At 40.9% G+C, this 24267-nt stretch overlaps 1 protein-coding gene across 6 annotated transcripts in view; it reads left to right on the top strand.

The window, feature by feature from the left end:
• ARHGAP18 (Rho GTPase activating protein 18) overlaps positions 1-24267 on the top strand; it is a 206328-nt gene that overhangs the window by 87578 nt on the left and 94483 nt on the right. Inside the window, exon 1 of one of the 6 annotated variants that reach the window (XM_055535608.1) lies at positions 23549-23572. The exons of the other annotated variants lie outside the window; for them this stretch is intronic. The gene's annotated coding sequence lies outside the window, so the exon portion shown is untranslated. Of the gene's footprint in view, positions 1-23548; positions 23573-24267 lie in introns of those variants that run through there. 6 annotated transcript variants of the gene reach the window in all.

Here is a 24267-nt window from a genome sequence, read left to right as displayed (position 1 = left end):
AATCTTCATAAATTGAGAATAACCATACACATCCAAAGACAGAGAAAGTTCCCATAAATACATGAAATAACTGGTTTCAAATCATACACCTTGTATATAGATCAGTTCTGATTGAAACCTTGGTCATTTTCATTCTACTAACTGATGTAGAATAAGGGCCATTATTGTTTTTCTCTCTTCCAAGCACATGTGTCTGAATGACAGTGGAGACTCAATTCAAAGGGCAAGATGTCTTCTGTGGCAGACCCAGATCTGGGTCTTTCAGAGCAGCAGTCTGAGCGTACCATGCTGTGGTGGGGGCTGTGGGAGCCGTGGTGAAGTAGAGGTTCCTGTAGGTAAAGTAGAGGAGAAAGCCCCAGGCTGGGGCCTCTCTTCTTTCTCCATCAGTAGGTCTTTGTAAACTGGAAACTGTCTTCAAAGGCATTGAAAATCTCCCCTAACCAGCATGATACACTAATACGATATGTATTTAAAATACTGCCATCATCACCACTGTCCTTGCCATTAGGTAGTTGTATTTTTCAATAAAGCTTCGATAATCAGAGTTTCCTTAGTCCTAGAAAAATAGGACAGTAAGACAACTGTGAAGCTATATCATCTCTGCCTTCCCCAGCCATCTAGTTGGTCTCAATACCCTTTCTATTGCCTAAGAACTTCCCTCTGAAATCCAAATGAGCTGTTCTCTTCAGCTGTGAAAGTGTGGGCATGTTGCAGTTGCTACTGAGCATCTCCTTGTCACCTATTAAAGTCATCCAAACACTTCACAGGGATGCAGGGCCATTAAAATCTTGGACTACCACAGACCCGAAAATCTCAAAATAAAATGACCTATTTGGTGTGTCAAAAGCGCTTTTGATTAAATTACTGAAAATATTTAAGAAGGTGGTAAGTGAGGACGGGCTGACTGAACAGCATATACTTAGAATTATCTTCTAGCCATAGAAATTTTTTACAGCAAATATCAATAGATTTTCTTAGTTTATAACTACTTACCAAGTGATCAACTCTACCACAGCTCTTTCTGGAGCTTCCTCACTTTTAGGCAAAGTAATTTGAAACTGGTCTGAAAGCCAAACGTTGGGGATTACCTTATTCTTGGTCCTAAACCTAGACCTGTCTTATAAATAGTTGAATTGCAGGCCAAGCTGTCCCTGTATGACATGTTCCCGTAAATGTCCTGCTGCCACAAACTGCTAATCTTGGCCAAAATAGAATTCTCTGTCTGCCCAGAGCTGTCCTGCTTTCCGAGGATGCCATCCCTGTGCTGCTTTGCCACACAGGAAGGAGTGCAGACATCACCCGGAAAAATCTACTTGTCTCCCAAGATTCTCTGCCGTTTTAAGCTACTTGACTTGATATCCTTTCTCTGGACCCAGGCACGTGGTTTGCATGGAGCTATCTTCCAAGCAGCCAAGTCTGCAGTCCCAGTGCAGGAAGGACAAGGAGTGGGGAAGGAAAATATGAACCCTGTGCTGCCGGGTTACCCACAGATGATGGGATGGTCTTGATAAAGGAGCCTGCTCAGGCAGGCTTAGCTCCATGGACAGTCTGCCTCTTTGGGGAGAAGGAAGGATGGGAGGACATGTTTTGCAAAAAATTAAATGTTTCACAATGTAAACGTTTAACAAAGAAGGCCCAGGCTGTCCAGTCGTCGTCTCAGGCCAGTGCTTCCAGAGATCTCAGTCAAGGAAACAATGTGATCTCTGGGCTTCAGGATCAAGAACAGAAAAATGGGCCTGGGCCTGGAGGAGGAGGAGAGCAGTGATGGAAGTAAGGGACAATTGGACAGTTGCTCCAGTCGCCTTACAGAGGTGTTGGCAATGTCAGTACGGAGGCAGCCTGGGGAAGCAAGGTGGCCTATTGTTGTTCAGTTGCTAAGTCAGGTCTGACTCTGTGTGACCCCATGAACTGCAGCACGCCAGGCTTCCCTGTCCTTCACTATCTCCCGGAGTTTGCCCAAACTCATGTCTATTGAGTCAGTGATGCCATCCAACCATTTTATCCTCTGTCACCCCCTTTTCCTCTTACCTTCAATTTTCCCCAACATCTGGGTCTTTTCCAATGAGTCGAGAGCCCAGAAGGCACTGTGGGATGACCAGGAGAGGAACATGGTCACTAGAGCTCTTGGACGTGGGGAGGTGTGTGTGCAGTCTCTCAGCAGCCTTTTGGGAACCAGAGACCATTTCCTTGCACTGTTGTGATGGGGTAGTTCACATCCCCTCAATTATGCTTCTTGGGGAGGTGGCCAGGGAAGCACCTCTTCAGGCATACCTTTTGTTTTTTAACTAATAGTACTGAAATTTTAAAATATCTCTAATAAAATTGTGTTCTATGAAACCTTGGCCAGTGAATTTTAAAGCTTTGGGGAGAATTAGCCTTTAGATTTCCACCTGAAATGCTGATAATCCAAGTATTTTGAAGACATGCTCAAAAGAGTGAATTTCATTAGAAGGAACTAGCTTCCTAAGCAAAATGTGCAAGTGGGCAAAATTCATTGCAGGTTAGATCAATCTTTCCCTGGAGATGGCTGAAGCAAAGGGTCTGCACGACTCAGTGTCTTCTCCGTCTTCCCACCCCATCCTTGACATCTTGCTCTTTAAGAGGAGCTCCTCAGGGTTCTAAGGGCCCCATGTTGAAAAGGTGTGGTGGAAGACTGTGTCATCCTTTATTGAGGGCTGAGTTAGGGAAAGTTTTGGTGTATTTGTGTTGTAGGTGACCATTTCTGGGTTAGTCACTCCTTCATCCCTGCCTCACAGACCTGCTGCTTCTTCCCCCATCTCATTATTATTAATGAACTGAATTAAGAATCGAACAACCCGTTAAATTGTGAGGACTTTGTGAACTGCTATAACATAACTTATGTTGCTCATCAAAAAACAGCTTAAATTGAGCCCCCATCTATAAATGACCAAGATACAATGCACTGTTACACTGTGTCTTCATGTACCACTAGCATCTTTTTTAATCACTCAAGTAGTTTGTATTGCATAAATGATCTGTATATTTCAGAATTATACTTGTGAGTAACGTAAACCAACTATTTCTTTACTATCTGAATTGTCATCTTTTTATATTTAGAACATAAATATTTTTATACTCAGACAATTTTATATGTTGTATGTAATGACAGGTGATTTGAGCTGAGGTTAAAATCTACCACTTTTGCAAAATCCATGTCATATATTTAAGAGTTTTCCATTTTAAGTATAGCATTTATAGTAATATATCTGATAAGCATGTATTCAGTTCAGCTGTGATTTTATGCATTTTTACATTGCGTGTATAGGAAGGTAATATTAGTACTATATGAATTAGCCATTTGATTAATTTTTACTTAAAATGTCTATATAAATAATTCCATATACACATATGGAATTATGTTTACATGGGCAGGGAATTTGTGTTGGTTTTGTGATTAATTTTTGATTAATTTTTACTTAAAATGTCTATATAAATAATTCCATATACGCATATGGAATTATGTTTACATGGGCAGGGAATTTGTGTTGGTTTTGTGATTAATAAAATGTTATTAATTTATCGCTTTAGCCAAAGCAATCTGGTATGTTTGCTTGTTATTAGTATTAGAGTAATAATTTAAATTTATGTAATTCTTTTAAAAACAAATTAGCCATCTGTATGTCTTCTTTGGAGAAATGTCTATTTAGTTCTTTGGCCCATTTTTTGATTGGGTCATTTATTTTTCTGGAGTTGAGCTGTAGGAGTTGCTTGTATATTCTCGAGATTAGTTGTTTGTCAGTTGCTTCATTTGCTATTATCTTCTCCCATTCTGAAGGCTGTCTTTTCACCTTTTCACCTGCACACCTTTGATGTGCAGAAGCTTTTAAGTTTAATTAGGTCCCATTTGTTTATTTTTGCTTTTATTTCCACTATTCTGGGAGGTGGGTCATAGAGGATCCTGCTGTGATGTATGTCAGAGAGTGTTTTGCCTATGTTCTCCTCTAGGAGTTTTATAGTTTCTGGTCTTACGTTGAGATCTTTAATCCATTTTGAGTTTATTTTTGTGTATGGTGTTAGAAAGTGTTCCAGTCCAGGTTCGATGCACGATATTGGATGCTTGGGGCTAGTGCACTGGGATGACCCAGAGGGATGGTATGGGGAGGGAGGAGGGAGGAGGGAGGAGGGTTCAGGATGGGGAACACATATATACCTGTGGCGGATTCATTTTGATATTTGGCAAAACTAATACAATTATGTAAAGTTTAAAAAAAAATAAAAAAAAAATAAATAAATAAAAACAAATTAACTAGCTCCCTTTTAAAATTGAATGGCAACTTGACTTAAATGGTCAAACCTGTGTAGTTTCAGAATTCAGAATGAAAATTTGAAGGCTGGGATGACAGGAGTGAGAAAGGTAGAGAAATACTTGTTTTTCCAACGATGCTGTTTTCTCAGATCCTCATGAAAAGCAAATGGAAAAATGTATGCTTTTTCCAAGCGATGAGAAAGAGAAATAGAAAAAGATTTATGTACATTCACACTTGCAATGATTTTTGAAGTTAATCCAAAAGGACATCTTAATGCAAAATAATATGCAAGTGGATTATCATTCCTATATCTTTCATGGAAAGTACTCTGGTGACGTTTTCAAATGCAAAAACAATAGCTGCACCTCTGTCCTTCCTGGGGGGTGGGAGTGGGGCGGCGGAGGTGGGATGGGGTGGGGAGTTCCCATCTACATCTGAGAGGAGAATTACCGCCTTTCACTGTCAGGTTTCTCCCAGTCTTTCATGCTAGAAATTGATAAATTTGTTCTTAAGCTGCTGATGAGGCCTCAGAGGCCTGGCTGGGGGGCCATCATTAGTGATAACAAACTATTAATTCCTCTAGAAATTTAAAATTAGCCCCCTTGGTTGTGTTTGTTCAATAAATTCCAGATAAAGAAGAGTAACAGCAAAAACATTTTTGGATGTTGAAGAATTAACTTAGAATCTTCCTCTTCTTGATCTTGTGACATTGAGATCCTTAGGAGATAGGAAGAAAATCGAGATTTTTATATTAGACAGTACTCAGATGGCGCATACTTAGAATCAGTTTACTGAGTCTCCAGAAGATGGAATTATTGTCGCTAGTAGCAGCTCAATTTGTTTTTATTACCCGGTGTAGCAGCTGCCAGTGTTGAGACATCTTTAAAAAGAAACACCAAAAAACTGTACTATGTAAACTCGGCTATGAAGTTTGTTGAACAGAAACTGTGTTCTCTCCTCTGCTGGGTAAACTGTACTATTCCGAGATAAACCCCTGTAAGGGGTTTTCAAGTTTCTGCTGAGGACACTGAGCTGTGTCACGTGTTGCAATCACTAGAGAAAGTTACAATTGCTTTAACATAGGTTAAAACAAATAAACGAACCAATAACCCTGCTCCGAATGTCTGCAGAGGAAGGACATCCTCTTTTTGACTAAGGATGGGAGAGCACTTCTTAGTCAAAGTGCTTAGTGAGGAGAGCACTCTGCTCACTCCCTGCGAGGAGCCAAGGGAACTCTGGGTAAGCCTCTGGCACTTGTCAACTTCCCTAACAAGGTTTCATCTTGTTGGAGTGATTGGGTAGGATTCGGCTTTAGGGGAAGAAGGGAGATGTATTTTGAGGAGAGGGAGGTTCAGATGGGGGTTGATTCTGTGAGGATTCTCATTTCGTTAAAGGACAGGCTGCTTGACGAGAGGCAGAAGGAAAGGCAAGAAGGGGAGGTGGAGGTCACTCTGTGGCAAGCTTTAAAGGTCAGCCTTGACTGAGGAGTTGGGAGTTCTTTCAGCTACATGTAATCTGCCCCCTTTTCAGAATAGCTGACAGCTCCATCATAGACCCTTGGGTCCCCCGATTTGGGACTGGGGTGATGGAATAGTGCTGTGGGGAGAAGAGGGAGCTCTGGCTTAGGAGACAGCATGGTTTCATATGTTGGACCCAAGGTTTACTGGTTATGTGACCTTAGGCAAGTTACTGAACCTTTCTGTGTTTCAGTGGTGGTATGAGGATTAAATGTGGTAAACCACGTAAAGCACACAGGAGCATTGCAAATAACTGGGGAAAAAAAAAAAGTTTGGTTGCTACTGAACCTCTTATGCCATCTTAAACAGTCTCCTTCCCTTTCTGTCCCATTAGGAGCTTAGCTCTGACTCTTTGTGACCCCATGGACTGTAGCCCGCCAGGCTCCTCTGTCCATGGGATTCTCCAGGCAAGAACACTGGAGTGGGTTGCCATGCCCTCCTCCAGGGGATCTTCCCAACCCAGGGATCGAACCCAGGTCTCTCACATTGCAGGTGGATTCTTTACCACTGGGCCTTGAGGGAGGCCCATGAATGAATTCAGAGATAGACAAAGTGCAATGAAGAGATGGGGAGATGGTTAACAGAGGTAAGGTGTAGGGAAGAGGAAAGTATTGGCTTTTGCGTGAAATATGAGTAATTATCTGTAGGTTTATTTCCTATAGTGAAGTCTGACTTCCTCGAACAAAGGTTCTTGCCCATCTCTTTCCCATATTCAGAAAAGAGAAGGAAAGAAACAGGCTCAGGCTCTAGCTGCTTTGGTAGGCTTTGAGCCTGAGCTTGAGTGTCCCCATAAGTCCTACTTGGTCCCTGAGGAGAGGAAAGAAGTAACAGCTTATCAGCCCCAGGCAGTCAAAAAACACTTTGTGGGATAAGGTTCAGCTAATTATCTTCTCTGGTGGCTCAGCAGTAAAGAATTCACCTACAATGCAGGAGACACAGGTTTGATCCTTGGGTCGGAAAGATCTCTTGGAGTTGGAAATGGCTACCCAGTCCAATGTTCTTGTCTGCGAAATCCCCTGGTCAGAGGAACCTGGTGGGCTACAGTCCATGGGGTCACAAAGAGTCAGACGTGACTTAACAGCATTAAGTCATGTGACTAAACAACAGCAACAAGCTCTGTCAGTAGGTCTTCAGACCCCTAGTATTTTCAGAAATAACATTTGTGTTGTCTGTCATTTGCAGTAACTTGGACCGTTGGAAACTGTGGTTGTTTCTGAGACCCATGAACCAGAATTGCGAGTCCTAAAGACACAATCGGAGAAGGCAATGGCACCCCACTCCAGTACTCTTGCCTGGAAAATCCCATGGACGGAGGAGCCTGGTGGGCTACAGTTCATGGGGTCGCGAAGAGTCAGACACGACTGAGCAACTTCACTTTCACTTTTTACTTTCATGCATTGGAGAAGGAAATGGCAACCCACTCCAGTGTTCTTGCCTGGAGAATCCCAGGGACGATTGAGCCTAGTGGGCTGGTGTCTCTGGGGTCGCACAGAGTCGGACATGACTGAAGCGCCTTAGCAGCAGCAGCAGCAGCAAAGACACAATGTGTAGAAGCCAGGCTCTGACAAGAGCAGGGAATACCTGCCCAGTGCCTGCAGCTGATAGTCCTGAAGTGATGAGTCTCTGTGCTTATAAAGAATAGTTTTTTAGGGAGACAATTTAGTGAAAGTTGACATGGTGACTGCCTTGACTTCTGAGAGAAATGTAAATCTGGAGAAAACCACAAGTCTGTATAAATACTTCTGTGGTTGCAATTCTGAGGACTGTGGAAACTCTTAGCCCGTTTCCAGGTGTTTGGTTTTCTTAATATCCTAGGAAAGAGACTTAGCTTGGAAGACACTTAGCTCCCTGTGAGGAGCCAAGGGAACTCTGGGTAAGCCTTTGGCACTTGTCAACTTACCTAACAGGGAACCTTTGGCCTGGCGTCTTATTGGCAGAGAAGCTACTGTCATTGGCCAGATTTGGAGATGGGGTGGGCTTTCTAGGGCTCCCTAATAATCATACATAGAGTGCTCAGGGAGCCTCATGTGAATGGCTGAGAAGAGAGAAGCTCACTAGGACATGGACAAGCCAGCCTGAAGAGGGCAAGTGTAAATGACAGAGCCAACCACAAGTAGTGGGGTTGGCTCTGATGGGAGTTGGTATTTCAGTTTGTGCTTGCATTTAGTATACAAATGGACAGTCCTGCTGGGGAAGATTCATTATCTCGAGAGGTGACTTAAAGAAGTACTGAGCTGCATTCTCGGAGGCTGCATTACTCCACAGGAGAGTTAGTTATTAGAGCTTTTTGCAAAAATATATTTACTTAGTTTTTCTTTAGCACAGACTTTTTTTTTAAACAGTGAGCCAACTTGTTTCTTGATTTTGAAAGTTGTTGCCAACACACTGGATTATTGAGTAAAGATGTTTCCTTGGTTTCCTAGGAGAGGGATTGAGCAGGGCAGAGCATGACACAGAAGGAAAACATCCAGGCTTCTCAATTTTGGGGTGTTACTATTTTTGAGGAACTCTAGTATCCGCTCTGTTAATCTTTGAATGTAGGTCAGGAGGGAATAAGAGGAAGTGAGAAGGAAAAAAGCAACTTTGTATTTTTTAATATGACAGAAGGGTATCAAATGATCACCAGCATGATTAGCACAGTTTATGGTTGTGTTTAAGTATGGTGTTTGAGAAGGCTGAGCTTTTTCAACAGTATTTATTATAAATAAAAAAATAATAGTACCCTGTATTTGCCTAGTGCTCTTCTGCTGCTTTACAATATCCTATATGTGAATTTTAACTCCTCTGTACTTCACAAGGGATTGGGGGCAGGAGGAGAAGGGGACGACAGAGGATGAGATGGGTGGATGGCATCACTGACTCGATGGATGTGAGTCTGAGTGAACTCCGGGAGTTGGTGATGGACAGGGAGGCCTGGCGTGCTGCGATTCACAGGGTTGCAAAGAGTCGGACACGACTGAGTGACTCAACTGAACTGAACTGAACTGATACTTCACAATACTGAGGATAGGTATAATTTTGTCTCTATTTTATGATGGAAGAAACTGAGGCTCAGAAACATGCTCCAGATGACATGCTAGGAAGGCACTAGAACAGAGCTGGGTTTCCAGAGTTTGTTCCCTTAGTGGCTGCCCTATGTCCACTGCCCACAGCCTGAGTTAGAGAATGGAGACTGTTATCTAGTTCCTTGCACATTGGATTTGTCCAGTTTACTTTGAAAGTAGCCATTCCACTTCTCTAAGACAATAAAGTACCTTATTTAATACTAGAAAATCTTCATATGTATATCCTCTACACTTCTAAGAAGTACCTTTTACAGACCTTAGTGAAAAATTCCTTGCAATTGTAGTTCCTGGCATTGGGAGGCTTTAGCTTGAATATTGGGCCAATATTTCTTGGCTTTCATGATTAACTTTAGCTGAAGTGAGACCAATCTTTGTGCTTCTGATACATGTTAAATGTGAATAGTCCCCAGATGGCAGACCAGGACGATGCATGTTGACTTCAATGGGTATGTGAACCCTAATTTGGAGTTCCCCTTGCTGTGCTAAAGTCTCCGTAATTCTTAAAGTAGGTGGACGTTTTGTGTGTGTTGCCTGTGGGTTAATGAAGCCTGCAAATTAACACAACATGCTAACATGCTCAATTATGAAATCCCCCAAATTTTACCAACAAAATAGCATTCTCCTTAGAGGAAATTTGAAAAACTAAATTAAGAGTGCAAAGAAGGAAATAAAGGTCACATCTACTACTACTCCAGAGCCAGCCACTATTGAAATCTACTTTCCCTCTATTTTTTTTTTTTGCCCCTTACACACACATTCCTAGACATGCTCTCTTACAGCAATAGTGTGGGTCATTAATGTGTTGTTATTCTCTGAGATAAAATTTAACCAAGGTGTGGAACACAGGGTATTTTGCACATGCATTTTTTGCTGGGGAAGCCACAGCTATGCGACTGTTGATAGTGTTTCTTAGCTATCTCATGCATCGTTTCCTCTCTTACTTCCTCGGTGTCGCTGGCAGTGCTACTGCTGGCCTGTCTGCTCTCCACTCGTGACATCTGAGTCATCGCTGACAGCGCTGTCCCCAGGCTTCCTCACGGAGCCTGTTACTGAGCTTGGTTATTTTTTCTTCTCCTTGAAATTTCTCAGATCTGTACTTTTTCAACTGCTGCCCTACCATCAGCCATCTCCTGCTATCCAGTGTCTGTTTCTGGGCCTTGAGCTTCTTCTGTGTTCTATCCACACTTTAAAAAGTAATTTTCTCTTAAGTGTTTTCTCAGCATCCTGATCTTAGCAGGACTCCCCCCATGGTGATACCACCTCTCTATTACCTTCTGGTTGTCTCTACATTGGTTTCAGAGTCTCCATGCATCCTCTATCACCTCATCCACTTCATGCCAGGCAAAGACACACCTTGGGCCTTTCTTACTGCATTGTTCAAGGTGACCTGGACTGGCCCTACTGAAAATTGTGAAGTAAGCAAAGTCTTTGCCATTTCCATCCTCTATCCTCCATAATATATTTTTAACCACAAGGGTTCTTCTTCCCTCCTATTTGTCATTTGGAGTTCACACTTACAGTCAGATATGAAAGGATCTGAAAGGATTGCATATTGTTTTATGTGATCAAATGTCTTTAATGAAATAAAGTTGGTGCAAGTAGATATAGTTTCTATTTTTTTAAAATTGCTCTTGGTTGGCTAATAAAAAGTTGCAACTCTGTATTGATACTCTCCACCCCCAAATTAAAAAAAATTTTTTTCCCCTAATATGTAAGTCTGGGAATAACTACTTAAAGCTGTAGCAGTGAAAAAGAGAAGTAGCAGGAGGAGGAGAGATAAAGAATAGGACAGCCAGTAAGAGATAGTAATATTAGCAAGCTGTGTCCTTTGATAAGACTGCATTATTATGAGTATGTTTTTCTTTGATAAAAATGTGTGCTAATTTAGGGAAAAAATACTTTCTACTTTTGTTTTATTGTGTAGTCCCTTCTTCTTAGCTACAGATGAAAAGAATATTAACCATAATATTCTGTGGTATTGTATCCGTCTTAGAATAATAAACATGAAAGTACTGAGCCTGTTATTTTCTTTATCCTTGAATCTCAACATCTAGTTAGTGCCTGGCATGCTCTGCATAGTCAACAAATGATTGCTGATTATATGATAGTGTTTAGGAACAGGATGGTCTTTTTTATATTTCTAGGGTTTTAGTTTATTTTTACCCAACAGAATGAAGAATTTGACTCTGTAACACCAGTATCAGAAATCCACGTTTCAACAACTATAGGAAATGGGATCCAGTTGTTCACGAGGATATTTCATTTGCAACCCATGTTGGTGACAGCATGGAGTAGATTCCTCTCGTGCTGATACTTGGCTTTAAAGACCTCTTCTTTTGCTTTGGGGACTGAGCTAAAAAAAGAGCGAGCCTGAGACCACATGAAATGTGCTTCAGTGGCCATGTCAGTATGCTGGCCTGGCAAGGAGAGCTTGCATGGGTGGTTTTATATTCCAAGGTGTGTGTTAGTCGTTCAGTCATGCCCAACTCATTGTGAGCCCATGGACTGTAGCCCTCCAGGCTCCTCTGTCCATTTGATTTCCCAGGCAAGAATAGTGGAGTTGGGTTGCCGTTTGCTTCTCCAGGGTATGTTCCCAACCTACGGATCAAACCCAGTCTCCTGCATTGCAGGCAGATTCTTTACCATCTGAGCCACAAGGGGAGCCCTTATATTCTAAAGGTGGAACTATCTCTTCTGTGTCCTAGTATGACTTCATACTCATAGACACTAATCTTGTCCTTTCCTTGCTTCAGCCAAAATTGGGGTTGTAGAGAGACCAGAGGTCTCTTCAAGAAAATTAGAGATACCAAGGGAACATTTTATACCAAGATGGGCATAAGAAAGGACAGAAATGGTATGGACCTAACAGAAGCAGAAGATATTAAGAAGAGGTGACAAGACTACAAAGAAGAACTATACAAAAAACATCTTTATGACCCAGATAACCATGATGGTGTGATCACTCATCTAGAGCCAGACATCCTGGAATGCAAAGTCAAGTGGGCCTTAGAAAGCATCACTATGAACAAAGCTAGTGGAGGTGATGGAATTCCAGCTGAGCTGTTTCAAATCCTAAAAGATGATGCTGTGCGAGTGCTGCACTCAATAGGCCAGCAAATTTGGAAAACTCAGCAGTGGCCACAGGACTGGAAAAGGTCAGTTTTTGTTCCAGTTTCAAAGAAAGGCAATGCCAAAGAATGTTCAAACTACTGCACAGTTGCACTCATCTCACACACTAACATGGCACCCCACTCCGGTACTCTTGCCTGGAAAATCCCATGGACGGAGGAGCCTGGTAGGCTGCAGTCCATGGGGTCACGAAGAGTCAGACATGACTGAGTGACTTCACTTTTCACTTTTCACTTTTCACTTTTCACTTTCATGCATTGGAGAAGGAAATGGCAACCCACTCCAGTGTTGTTGCCTGGAGAATCCCAGGGACGGGGGAGACTGGTGGGCTGCCATCTATGGGATCACACAGAGTCGGACACTACTGAAGTAACTTAGCGGCAGCAGCACACACTAGCAAAGTAATGCTCAAAATTCTCCAAGCCAGGCTTCAATAGTACATGAACTATGAACTTCCAGATTTTCAAAAGATTTAGAAAAGGCAGAGGACCCAGAGATCAAATTGCCAACATCTGCTGGATCATCAAAAAAGCAATAGAGTTCCAGAAAAACATCTACTTCTGCTTTATTGGCTATGCCAAAGGCTTTGACTGTGTGGATCACAATAAACTGTGACTAATTCTCAAAGAGATGGGACTACCAGACCACCTGACCTGCCTCCTGAGAAATCTGTTTGCAGGTTAAGAATCAACAGTTAGAACTGGACATGGAACAACAGACTGGTTCCAAATCAGGAATGGAGTACGTCAAGGTTGTATATTGTCACCCTGCTTATTTAACTTATATGCAGAGTACATCATGTGAAATGCTGGGCTGGATGAAGCACAAGCTGGAATCAAGATTGCCGGGAGAAGTATCAATAATCTCAGATATGCAGATGACACCACCCTTATGGCAGAAAGCAAAGAAGAACTAAAGAGCCTCTTGGTGAAATTGAAAGAGAGTGAAAAACTTGGCTTAAAACTCAACATTCAAAAAACTAAGATCATGGTATCCGGTTGCATCATGTCATGGCAAATAGATGGGAAACAATGGAAACAGTGACAGACTAATTTTTTGGGCTCCAAAATTACTGCAGATGGTGACTGCAGCCATGAAATTAAAAGATGCTTGCTCCTTGGAAGAAAAGTTATGACCAACCTAAGCAGTATATTAAAAAGCAGAGGCATTACTTGGCCAACAGAAGTCCATCTAGTCAAAGATACGGTTTTTCCAGTGGTCATGTATGGGTATGAGAGGTGGACTATTAAGAAAGCTGAGCACCGAAGAATTGATGCTTTTGAACTGTGGTGTTGGAGAAGACTCTTGAGAGTCCATTGAACTGCAGGGAGATCCAACCAGTCCATCCTAAAGGAAATCAGTCCTGGATATTCATTGGAAGGACTGATGCTGAAGCTGAAACTCCAATACTTTGGCCACCTGATGCAAAGAACTGACTCATTGGAAAATATCCTGATGCTGGAAAAGATTGAAGGTGGAAGGAGAAGGGGATGACAGAGGATGACATGGTTGGATGGCATTACCGACTCAATGGACAAGAGTTTCAGTAGGCTCCCGGAGATGGACAGGGAAGCCTTGCGTGCTGCAGTCCGTGGGGTCACAAAGAGTCAGACACGACTGAGTGACTGAACTGAACTGAGGGAGGGGGTGATAGGTCTTTTGTTCAGAAAGTATGATGGGGCTGAGGCAGTGTCTGCTTTCAAATACTGAATCTTTAAAATATTCTATGATTGTATAATTATGATGCATTCTATTGGTGCAATTGTTGGATTTTACATTGAATAGGTTAAAATTATTTCTACAGGAGAATACAGGTTTTTCACTAAAGTGGAAGGAGATTGAATGGTAAGACAGTGGAGAAGAAACAGTAAGTGTATTATGTAGCTGTCTGGAATATTTAATACCAAAGGCAAGCCTTGAATGAGGAAGAGGAGATAATAGATTGCCTTTCCTATGGGCTTGCTTATCATGCTCTTGGAAAACAAGAAGGTGAAATTCAGTGTTTTATGTCTTTGGATTGTGCCACAGTGCTTGCCCTGCATCAGACAGCTTTTGACTAATATCCTGTAGATTTTAGTTTGTTATTCATTTGACATTTGCTTTCATGTTGTATTTTAAGCCAATGTGATAATGAAATGAATTGTTTTGTTATATGTATATTTATTGTATATTTTTAAATAATTTTATTTATATTTGGCTATGCTGGGTCTTTGTTGGTTTGTGGGCTTTTCTCTAGATGGGTCAAGCTTGGGGCCACTCTGTGGTTGTACTGTGTGGGGCTTCTCATTGTGGTGGCTTCTCTTGTTGCAGAGCATGAGCTCTAGGGGAAGAGGGCTTCAGTAAATACAGCTCATGGGCTCCACAATTGTGGCCCCAGGCTCTAGAGCACAGGCTCAATAGTTGTTGTGCACAGGCTTAGTTGCTCTGTGGCATGTGGGATGTTCTTAAATCAGGGATCAAACTTGTGTCTCCTACATTGGCAGGGGGATTCTTTACCACTGAGCTGCCAGGGAAATCCTGAATTGTTTTATTTATTCTGTTTATAAAAGCAAACAATGTTAATAGCTCAAATAAAATAGAAATATATTTGTAATGGCATCATAGCATATGAGATGCTATTTTCATTCTTCCTTGAGAGGCTAAGAATTGTATTTATACACTAGTTTCAGGTCTGGAGTGAGAAGAAAGTAGATGGAGCTTGTATATAAGCAGTTGTTGGTTTATTTAAATTTTCTACATTAGGATGTTTTCATTTTTAGAGGATACCCCTACATATTAACAGTATTAAGAAATGCATCTGAAGAAAACAACCCAAACAAAACAAAACAGAAAATACATTAAAAAAATACTTCCGAGTAAGAATTTCAGCTAAGGCTCACTGCTTAGTGGATTCTGGAAAAGTAGACATTCTCCTTATCAGGGTCACTAGAGAATGAGACAAGTCAGGATTTTGATTCTACTCAAATAGCTTGGTCAGGAAAGCAGTGACTTGGCCAAGCCTCAGTTATAGTAGCAATTGCTGAAGCTCAGAAGGCAGAATGGCTCCTCAGTGATTTGACTGGAAATCTTCAGTTTCTCTGTACCATCCTTCTTATCCATGCAGTTTTGGTCTTAGATTTCTTAGCGTCTCTAATCAAGACTTACTTTTGTAATTAGGGAAAAGTGAGTGAGTAGAGTGACCCCAGGGCTTCTCTGGTTGCTCAGTGGTAAAGAATCTGCCTGCCAAGCAGGAGACACAGGTTCATTTTCAGATTGGGAAGATCCCCTGGAGAAGGAAAGGGCAACCCACTGCAGTGTTCTTGCCTGGGAAATCCCATGGACAGAGGAGTCTGGCAGGCTATAGTCCATGGGGTCACAAAGAGTCAAACACAACTGAATGACTGAACGTGCACGTACTCACGCACGCAAAGTGACCCCAGAGTAAATGTCATGTCACTTTTCCCGTTTGAGCAATCAGAGAGGTTCCAGCTCCAGAGTTCCACCAGACCAGGCTTTAGCTTTGCCCAGGTTTGCCCCTGGTCCTGAAGACTCCTGAGAACTGGTGCCATGTTGGCCTGGCTTACTGAACTTTTTTGAGCTCTTTCTTTGCAGATTCAGTATATCGAGAAGTCAAGTCAGGGTTCCAAAATGGGTAAGGGAAAATCACGGGAGTTGTTTTGTAAGGGTATTTGAGGTTATAGCTGAGGAGGCAGAAGAGAAAGGGAAAAAGCTAATATTACTTTCAATCTGCATGGTGCTTTCTAATCTCATTTAATTAAATTCTCACCATAAACACATAAATGTAGCCGAGGAGTAAAGCACCTTACACTTAGGGATCTGTACAGAAGCAGGTCAGTTTGTCAGACAGATGTGTTTGGAGCAGATCTGTAAATGCTCTGGTTTAGTCGAGTTTCTCCTATTGTGCGTCGCTACTCTTAGGGTTTCTTGGTAGGTGTGGTACTTTGGTGATGGCTTTGAAAGGTTTAAGTCTTAATCACTGGAATCTCTGAATCTTAATATGTGAATCCTATTTAGAAAAAGGGTCTTTGGAGATATAGTTAAGTGAAGGATCTTGGGATGGGAGTTTATCCCAGATTATTCAGTTGGGCCCCAAAGGCAATCATAATGGTCCTTATGAAAGAGGGAGATCACACCCCCCCACACCCAATTGAAAATGGAGGCAGAGATTGGAGTCAATGAGGTCATGAGCAAAAGATGCTTGTCCCAAGTTGGAAGAGCAGGGAATGGATCCCCCAGAGGTTCTGGTGGGAGTTTGTCTCCTTTGACACCTTGGCCCCAGCAATCCTGATTTTGAGTGCCTAGTTTGCAGAATTATAAGAGAGTAAATTGCTGTTACTTTATGCCACTTTATGTAGTAATTAGCAACCACGTGAAAGAGAAGAAATACAAGTAGAAAGCAACACAGTCAGGAGTCTACCATCAGATTTAGTTTTTAGAAAGAATCCCCTTTTATTACTTAGGTATAATATACAATTTGAATGCAAACCTGGTCTAGTTGGTTTTAATCCTCAGCATCAGATTAACTCTGCAAAAACAGTGCTCTAATTGTGTCGAGTTTGCTCATCCATGTTCCCAATGTGACTGCTGCTGCTAAGTCGCTTCAGTCGTGTCCGACTCTGTGCGACCCCAGAGACGGCAGCCCACCAGGTTCCCCTGTCCCTGGGATTCTCCAGGCAAGAACACTGGAGTGGGTTGCCATTTCCTTCTCCAATGCATGAAAGTGAAAAGTGAAAGTGAAGTCACTCAGTTGTGTCTGACTCTTAGTGACCCCATGGACTGCAGCCCACCAGGTCCTCTGTCCATGGGATTTTCCAGGCAAGAGTACTGGAGTGGGGTGCCATTGCCTTCTCCATCCCAATGGGACTATCAATTTGGAATTCTGTTTGGCTTGTTTATAATTGTTTCCACATTGCTTGGCACATAGTAGGTTCTTAGTAAATATTTTCCAGATGAGTACATGCTTAAGTATGAGTATCTTTCTAATTAGGGCTCTAGTCTTCTTTTCCAGCTATATCCACTGCCCCACCCCGCCCCTCCTGCCTTCTCTCTTTCATATTATCTCTCTGTTTGTGTATGTATTTGTATTCCTGTTAGGCCAAAAAACAAACATACAAAAAAAAACCCAAGTTGGGAAGATACAAATAATGAATAGTAACTATAGTTTCCCTTATGAATAATAACTGTCCAGATGACAGATGGCACTGGAATAGACTGTATAATATTAATTGAAACGTTTTGTTACATCTTTAGGAAAGAGAGGTAAACTGGGACAAACCAAGTGTATATTAAGGATTTATTTTTTAAATGTAGTTCATGTTTTTAGGATGAGTATAGATAAAACCCTAATGTGTCCTATGCTTGCAGCAGTCTTTAGGAGCAATGAATATTCAAAACGGTGTCAGTGAGGCACTGCTCTTTTAAAGATGATAGTATGGTTTTAAAATATTGAAAAATAAACATTGAAACAAAAAATTTGTAGTAAAACAATTATATCAAGCTGAAATTAAAAATTCACTTGGTGAATTCTGAAACATTGCCCATCATCTGAAAGTAGTTTTCTGCTTGTAAATTGTTGAATTTCATACTTAGGGCAACATCCTAAGATAATCAAGTGAACTAGATGATTGATTTTGTTTCCTCAGCTTTTATACAAAAAAAGTTAAGTTCTTAGGACTGTTTTAAAATGGATAATGGATACACATAAATCTTACATCTGGATTCAAAGTTTTAATTTAAAAAAAGTTTAAAATTCCAAACCTCAGACTATATACCAAACTAATTAAATCTCAATTCCTGGATGGGTCATAGGCATCCATGTTGTTTTTTTTTTTTTTAAGTTCCCAGGTGATTCCAATGTGCAGACAAGTTTGAAAACCACTGTAATATACTATTATCACACCAAAGATAATTATAGTGTAGTATATGATCCATATTAAGGTTTTCACAGAGTTTCCCTGGCTAACTTTTATATCTTGTTTTATTTCTAAACTATGTATTTATTTGGTTGTAATGTCTCTGCAAGGACAGGGATTTTTGCCTGTTCTGTTCACTGTATCCCCAGTGTCTAGAAGAGAGGCTGAGCCGAGTAGGTCATTGAGAAGTATTTGTAGGTTGTGTGAACTTAATCCATGGCTCCTGCATTTGGTGGGGGCAGGTGTGTTGGATATGACTGACTGATGTATGGCTTTGCTTGAACAAAAAAGTGTCATCCTGGATTTAGAAAAAGATAATGGAGAACTACACCTTCCTAATCAATGGTACATTTAGGTTCAAATATGTGCAGAGATGTAAAGTAAAATTTCATTATGTGATTTGTGTACACATTGCTCAGAGACCCAAAGGGGTTTACCTGTCTGGGTCCCTGGGCTTCAATGGGACACAGTTTGAAAAAACCCCTGTTTGATGGTGGCCCTCAGGGTGAGTTCATACTCATGTAGGCACATAATCACCTTTTTTTTTTTTTGGTACCAATGGGTTTAATTATACTTTGTGAAAGCCTGAAGCAAACATGGATGGGTCCCTGGGCTTCAGTGGGACACAGTTTGAAAAAATGGCACTCAATACATAAGTTTCATTTATTTATTAATTTTTTCTCAGAAAAAACTTTTTAATATTTCACCATGAAAAATAACATTTTCTAGATTTTTTTGGTATGTGTGTGTGTGTTAGTTGCTCAGTCGTGACCAACTCTTTGCGACTGTGTGGACTGTAGACCACCAGTCTCCTCTGTCCATGGAATTCTCTAGGCAAAAATACTGGAGTGGGTTGCCATTCCTTTCCCCAGGGGATTTTCCTGACCTAGGGATTGAACCTGAGTCTCATGCATTGCAGGCAGATTCTAGGAGTTCATTTCTTGCTGAATATTAAAAAACATTGTGATTGTATGCCCAATTGTGTCAAAAGTTTTTGTACAATATATAGAATGGAATATTAGCTGTGAGAAAGAATGAAATTGTTCCATTTGCACAAGTTATATTTTTGACGTTTCAGCTATCCTGTCTTGCATCCCTCTTTCCTTTCACATATTAAGATTACTTAATAGCTTTGATGGTAGTAGTATTACTGTGTGGGGAAGTTTAAATTCTGGCTGATGGTAAGAGTGGTAAAATTTGAGAGCCTAGGTTTTTGCAAGAATAAGGGAATCAGTGGTAACAAAATTCTGAGAAATATTTTAATCAGGGTTATTATGTCTGCTGTTGAATATTCCCCAAGCATCAACGTTCAATTTTAGGACAGCTCCAGGAGTTTAACAGATAGCACACCAAAGTCTCATCTAACCAAGAGGTAGAATCTAACTGGCTTGAATATGGTGCCTTATTTCTTTCAGAGCCAGAATTCTAAGTTTTCATGCTTCGTGAAAGTACGAGTTCTCAAGCTGCTTAAAACTAGCTACTCATAATCATCAGCAAGTATGGTTTTTATGAACAACAACAACAAAAATCTGTGAAGACTATACATCAACAAAAGTAATTTTTTATTTAAATTTGACCTTTGGTGCTAGGTCCCTGGCACTGTTAATTTGCAGTTTTAGATCAGGCCTTGTGATTTGCTTACTTATGTTCAACAATATAAAAATTCAATGGTGTTATTATCCCCAAATATCCTTTTTTCCTCTTTTTTTTTTTTTTGAAAAATGTATAAGCAACTCTTCGTTTTTTTTTTTTCCGATTAAATCACTGATTCTTAGGTCACTGTCAAGGATAATACTTTCCCCTTGTAATCACAGATTTTTGTGGTTGAGGAAATCCAAGTGTCATTTGGTCTGAACTCTTTCTTTTACAGTGTGAGGAGATGGAAATCAGGAGAGGTAAACCCACAGCTAGCTGGTGATGGAACCAAGGGAAGAGTCACTGAGGGGTGTTTAGTGGCTGTTGAAGGTTTCTCACATCCAGCTGGTGGTGAGAAGAACAGAGCCTGTGATCCCCGATGAACTTTGTTAAGGGCCTGCTGTAAGAGTATTATTGCAACAATCCAATGTTGAAGTTCTACAAAGTGCAGTATTTATATATGGCTGAGTAGAATGTTTTCATTCCATCTTCATGAACAAGGATGGAAAAGGGATGTTTTCAGCCTGAGTTCTAACTGTAGCGATGCTAAGGACATGGAAGCTCATAAACCATGCAGTGTGCATGGCACTCACACCTTTCTTAGACAGTGAGTGGTTGGTTTTGGAGTGTGATGGCTTCGGGTAGCTGTGAAGATTCAGTGATTAATACCTTTAGCTGTATTTCAAGGATTACTGAGTGATGAAGATGCTAGTGGTGGTGTTTGACCTGTTGCCCCCTCTGTAGCTCCTCGGGGGCATTTAACCTTAAATTTAGGAGTGGTCAGAACACAAAAGCAGCAGTCCTTACCACTTTCTCTTGGAAGAAAACATTGACTTCATTTGCCATGGATTTATTGCTTTCCCCTTTAACCCGGAACACTGACCAACTGCATCAGATGTGAAGAAGCTTGGCCGCACCTGCTCTCCCCATTCTCTCCCACTTTTCTCACCCATCTGCAGCCTCTTCTAGAAGATGGCCAGACAAGAATCAGAGTCGAGCACTTGATGTGCTAGGTCAAGAGCCCAAACCCAGTGACTCTAAGCAGGGTTTTTTCAGTGCATCGGCTTTACACTTTCTGCAGAAATAACAGCTGGCATTTAAAATGATCCCTGGCCACTTATTAGTCAGTCCTTCCACAGGACACAGTTGTGCCTTCAGTTGTCAGAGTGGGGTGGAGTAGGGTGGGGTGAGGTGGCTCTTGGTTGAAGTTGGAGTGGGTGTTGGTCTGGAATTGAGGGCAGTTTGATTGGCAGCACAGGTAGGCGAGGGACAGAGGGAGGAGACTTGGTGACACACCTCATCCAAGGAGCAAGGGGTGGGGAAGAGCAATTAAGCCTCTGTTTCTTTTCTGAAATACCTTCTCATATCTCTTATGGCTGGGAACCAAGGCTATTTGCTTGGTCATAGATTCATTTCTGAGAAGTAGGGCAGAAGGCAGGTGGCTATGCTGTAAGACATGCTCCAGAGAGAAATACCAATCTTTTTAGATGTCTGTGTAAATACTTGTATGGATTTTCTAGATTATAGCACCAGATTGTGAAAGTCCATCAGTCATGTCCCAGTCTTTGTGACCCCATGGAATTCTCCAGACCAGAATACTGGAGTGGGTAGCCGCTCCCTTCTCCAGGGGATCTTACCAACTCAGGGATCGAACCCAGATGTCCCGCATTGCAGGCAGATTCTTTACCAGCTGAGCCACAAGGGAAGCCCTAGCACCAGATATGGGAATGCCATATCTCATACTATGAATAGTATTCTCGTAGTATTAATAGATATGGAAAGTGAGTTCCAGCGAATGTATCTGGTTAGTGTTGAACTGAACTAACCTTCATCTTGTCACCCAGCCTCTTATCAAGAGGCAGTAAAGCGAAGGCGTAAACTACCCGATTAAGCCGAAGCTGGCTTGTCCGGCATCCAGATCCAGCTCTCCAACCTATGATGTAACCTTGTCAAGTTACTTAACCACTCTGTCCCTCTGTTTCTCAACTGACAAATCAGTAGATAAAGTTGTTATGAGGAGTAAATGCAAAAGCACATGTGCAAGTGTTATTTAAATGATATCCTGACTGATGGTGATGGCTCAGTGAGTACAAGCTACTGGTATCATTGTGATTGTTATTCTTTCTGGGCTCTTTTACTCTTTTACTAGCATTTTGTCAACATTTTAAAAATGAAAGGTAGAAGCAACACCTTATGAAAATAAAACTATATATAGATTCAGTTGGCCAAACAATATGTGATAGTGAGCTGATGTTATAAACAAAAGAAATTCATAGTTTGACTCTTAGTGAAGTCGTTCAGTATTGTCTGACTCTGCGACTCCATGAACTGTAGCCTACCAGGTTCCTCCGTCCATGGGATTTTCCAGGAAAGAATACTGGAGTGGGTTGCCATTGGCTCTTAGGTAATATATATAATGATGTTGTTCAGTCACAAAGTTGTGTCTGACTCTTTGCAACCCTACTGACTGCAGCACACCAGGCTCCTCTGTCCTTCACTATCTCCCAGAGTTTGCTGAAATTCTTGTCCATGGTGTTGATGATGCCATCCAACCATCTCATCCTCTGCTGCCCTCTTCTCTTTTTTCCTTCAATCTCTCCCAGCATCAGGGTCTTTTCCAATGAATCAGCTGTTTGCATTAAGTGGTCAAGTATTGGAGCTTCAGCATCAGTTCTTCCAGTGAATATTTAGGGTTGATTTCCTTTAGGATTGGCTAGTTTGATCTTGCTGTCCAAGGGACTCTCAAGAGCCTTTTCCAGCACCACAGTTCAAAAGCATCAGTTCTTTGGCATTAAGCCTTCTTTATGGTCCAACTCTCACATCCATACATGACCACTGGAAAAACCATGGCCTTAGCTATATAGACCTTTGTTGGCAAAGTGATGTCTTTCCTTTTTAATACTTTGTCTAGGTTTATCATAGTCTTCCCTCCAAGGAGCAGGTGTCTTTTAATTTTGTGGCTGAGTCACTGCTTGCAGTGATTTTGGAGCCCAAGAAAATAAAATCTGTCACTGCTTCCACTTTTTCCCCTCCACTTGCCATGATGTGATGGGACCGGATGCCATGATCTTTGTTTTTGAATGTTGAGTTTTAAGCCAACTTTTTCACTTCCCTCTTTCATCCTCATCAAGAGGCTCTTTAGTTCCTCTCACTTTCTGCCATTAGGGTGGTATCATCTGCATATCTGAGGTTGTTGCTGTTTCCCTGGACTATCTTGATTCCAGCTTGTGTTTCATCCAGCCCAGCGTTTCACATGATGTACGTACTCTGCTTCTAAATTAAATAAACAGAATAAATACATATGTTTAAGGAAGCATATTTTCTTCATTTAGTCATGTTATAGAAAGATGTCAATATATTTTTTGTAATTTCCTAGGATCATAAATAGTAAAAACTTAAACAGATACTGTGTTTGCATTCTTTACTCCCTGATTCACACGGAAGAAAGTAGGCCGGAGATAGAAGTGCCATCTTCAAGATTAGATAGTTAATTATGCAGGCAGGCAGGCAGTCTCTGCCCCCTCTCTTTTAAGTTACAGACATGTGTTACAGATCTTCTTGTGTGTCAACTACCTAGCTAACATCTTACACTTGTTTCCTTCAATGTTGGATGGTTGTATTAATGAGAATTTTACTGAACAATTTTCATGGAGATAAAAATAGCTAATTGAAATTTTTAGATAGTTTATAAAATACTTAAGGTATATCTCCTTAATGATGAAGGCGAGATTAAAAGCTTGAGTTGGGAACTAGCTAAAAACAGATTGATGACTAACAGCTTTCTCAAAGAGGAAGCTTTGTGTGTGTATGTGTGTGTGTGAAGTTACTCTATGGGACTAGAGAGGAAGAAAATGAAATATGAGCCAGTATTTTTGAAACCTTTCCCAATTTTGTCATTCAGTTGAGTGGCTTTGGGAGAATATCCACTTTTCTTTTCCACATTTTGATTGTGTTTAAAAGAGAGCACAAAATAACTTCAAAGGAGAGAGTTTCTTCAGAGGATGGAAACATCAGGTTTTCAAGGCTGGTGAAGTGCATTCAGTACGGTAATGTGTACCTGCGGGTGTGAAAGGAGGTGGTTTTTTTGAATATTGACTTTGGTCTCTTCAGATAACCATTAAAAAGAGAGATAACATTAAAAAGAGTCAACTAATGGTATATTAATGTAAAAGAAGCCGGTAGTAAAAATAACCTTATGAAAAGAATAGAAATAATCTAATCTGGAGATTTAACACATTAGTCACCTCACAGTGGATTCACCACCTAAATGATTGAGGACTGAGAAATTGCAAGAAGACAGCATGAGCTTAAAGAGTATGTGAATCATTGCTGACTAATTAACAATAGTTTAGGCATGCAAGGCACTCTTTAGAAGTTTAGGAAATGATTTCAGACTGAATATTATAATTTTACTTTGTCCTTTTATATAGTCATAAAATAAAAATGAAAACCACTTGTGAAGTAAACCTGGTTTGAGACGGAAGTAGGCTATAAAAGTTAAAAAGCTTCATTTGAGATGATTATTTTGTGGCCCCATTTAGGAATTTTTGGCAAGATTGTGTTGCCTAGAAAGCAAATTGAAGATGGTTATTAACTGAAATAAACCTGAAATGAACAAGCAAAATAGGAACTGAATATTTGCATTAAATTTCCACTTAGTGTGAAAATACATTGCAAATAAAACATTTCCATTTTTATGTACTGAATGAATGACAATATGAAGGATAGTAGAATTATCCTA

This window comes from Bubalus kerabau, chromosome 9, assembly GCF_029407905.1.
Source record: "Bubalus kerabau isolate K-KA32 ecotype Philippines breed swamp buffalo chromosome 9, PCC_UOA_SB_1v2, whole genome shotgun sequence".
NCBI classification, from domain to species: Eukaryota; Metazoa; Chordata; class Mammalia; order Artiodactyla; family Bovidae; genus Bubalus; species Bubalus kerabau.
This window is presented reverse-complemented; position numbering and strand designations above follow the sequence as displayed.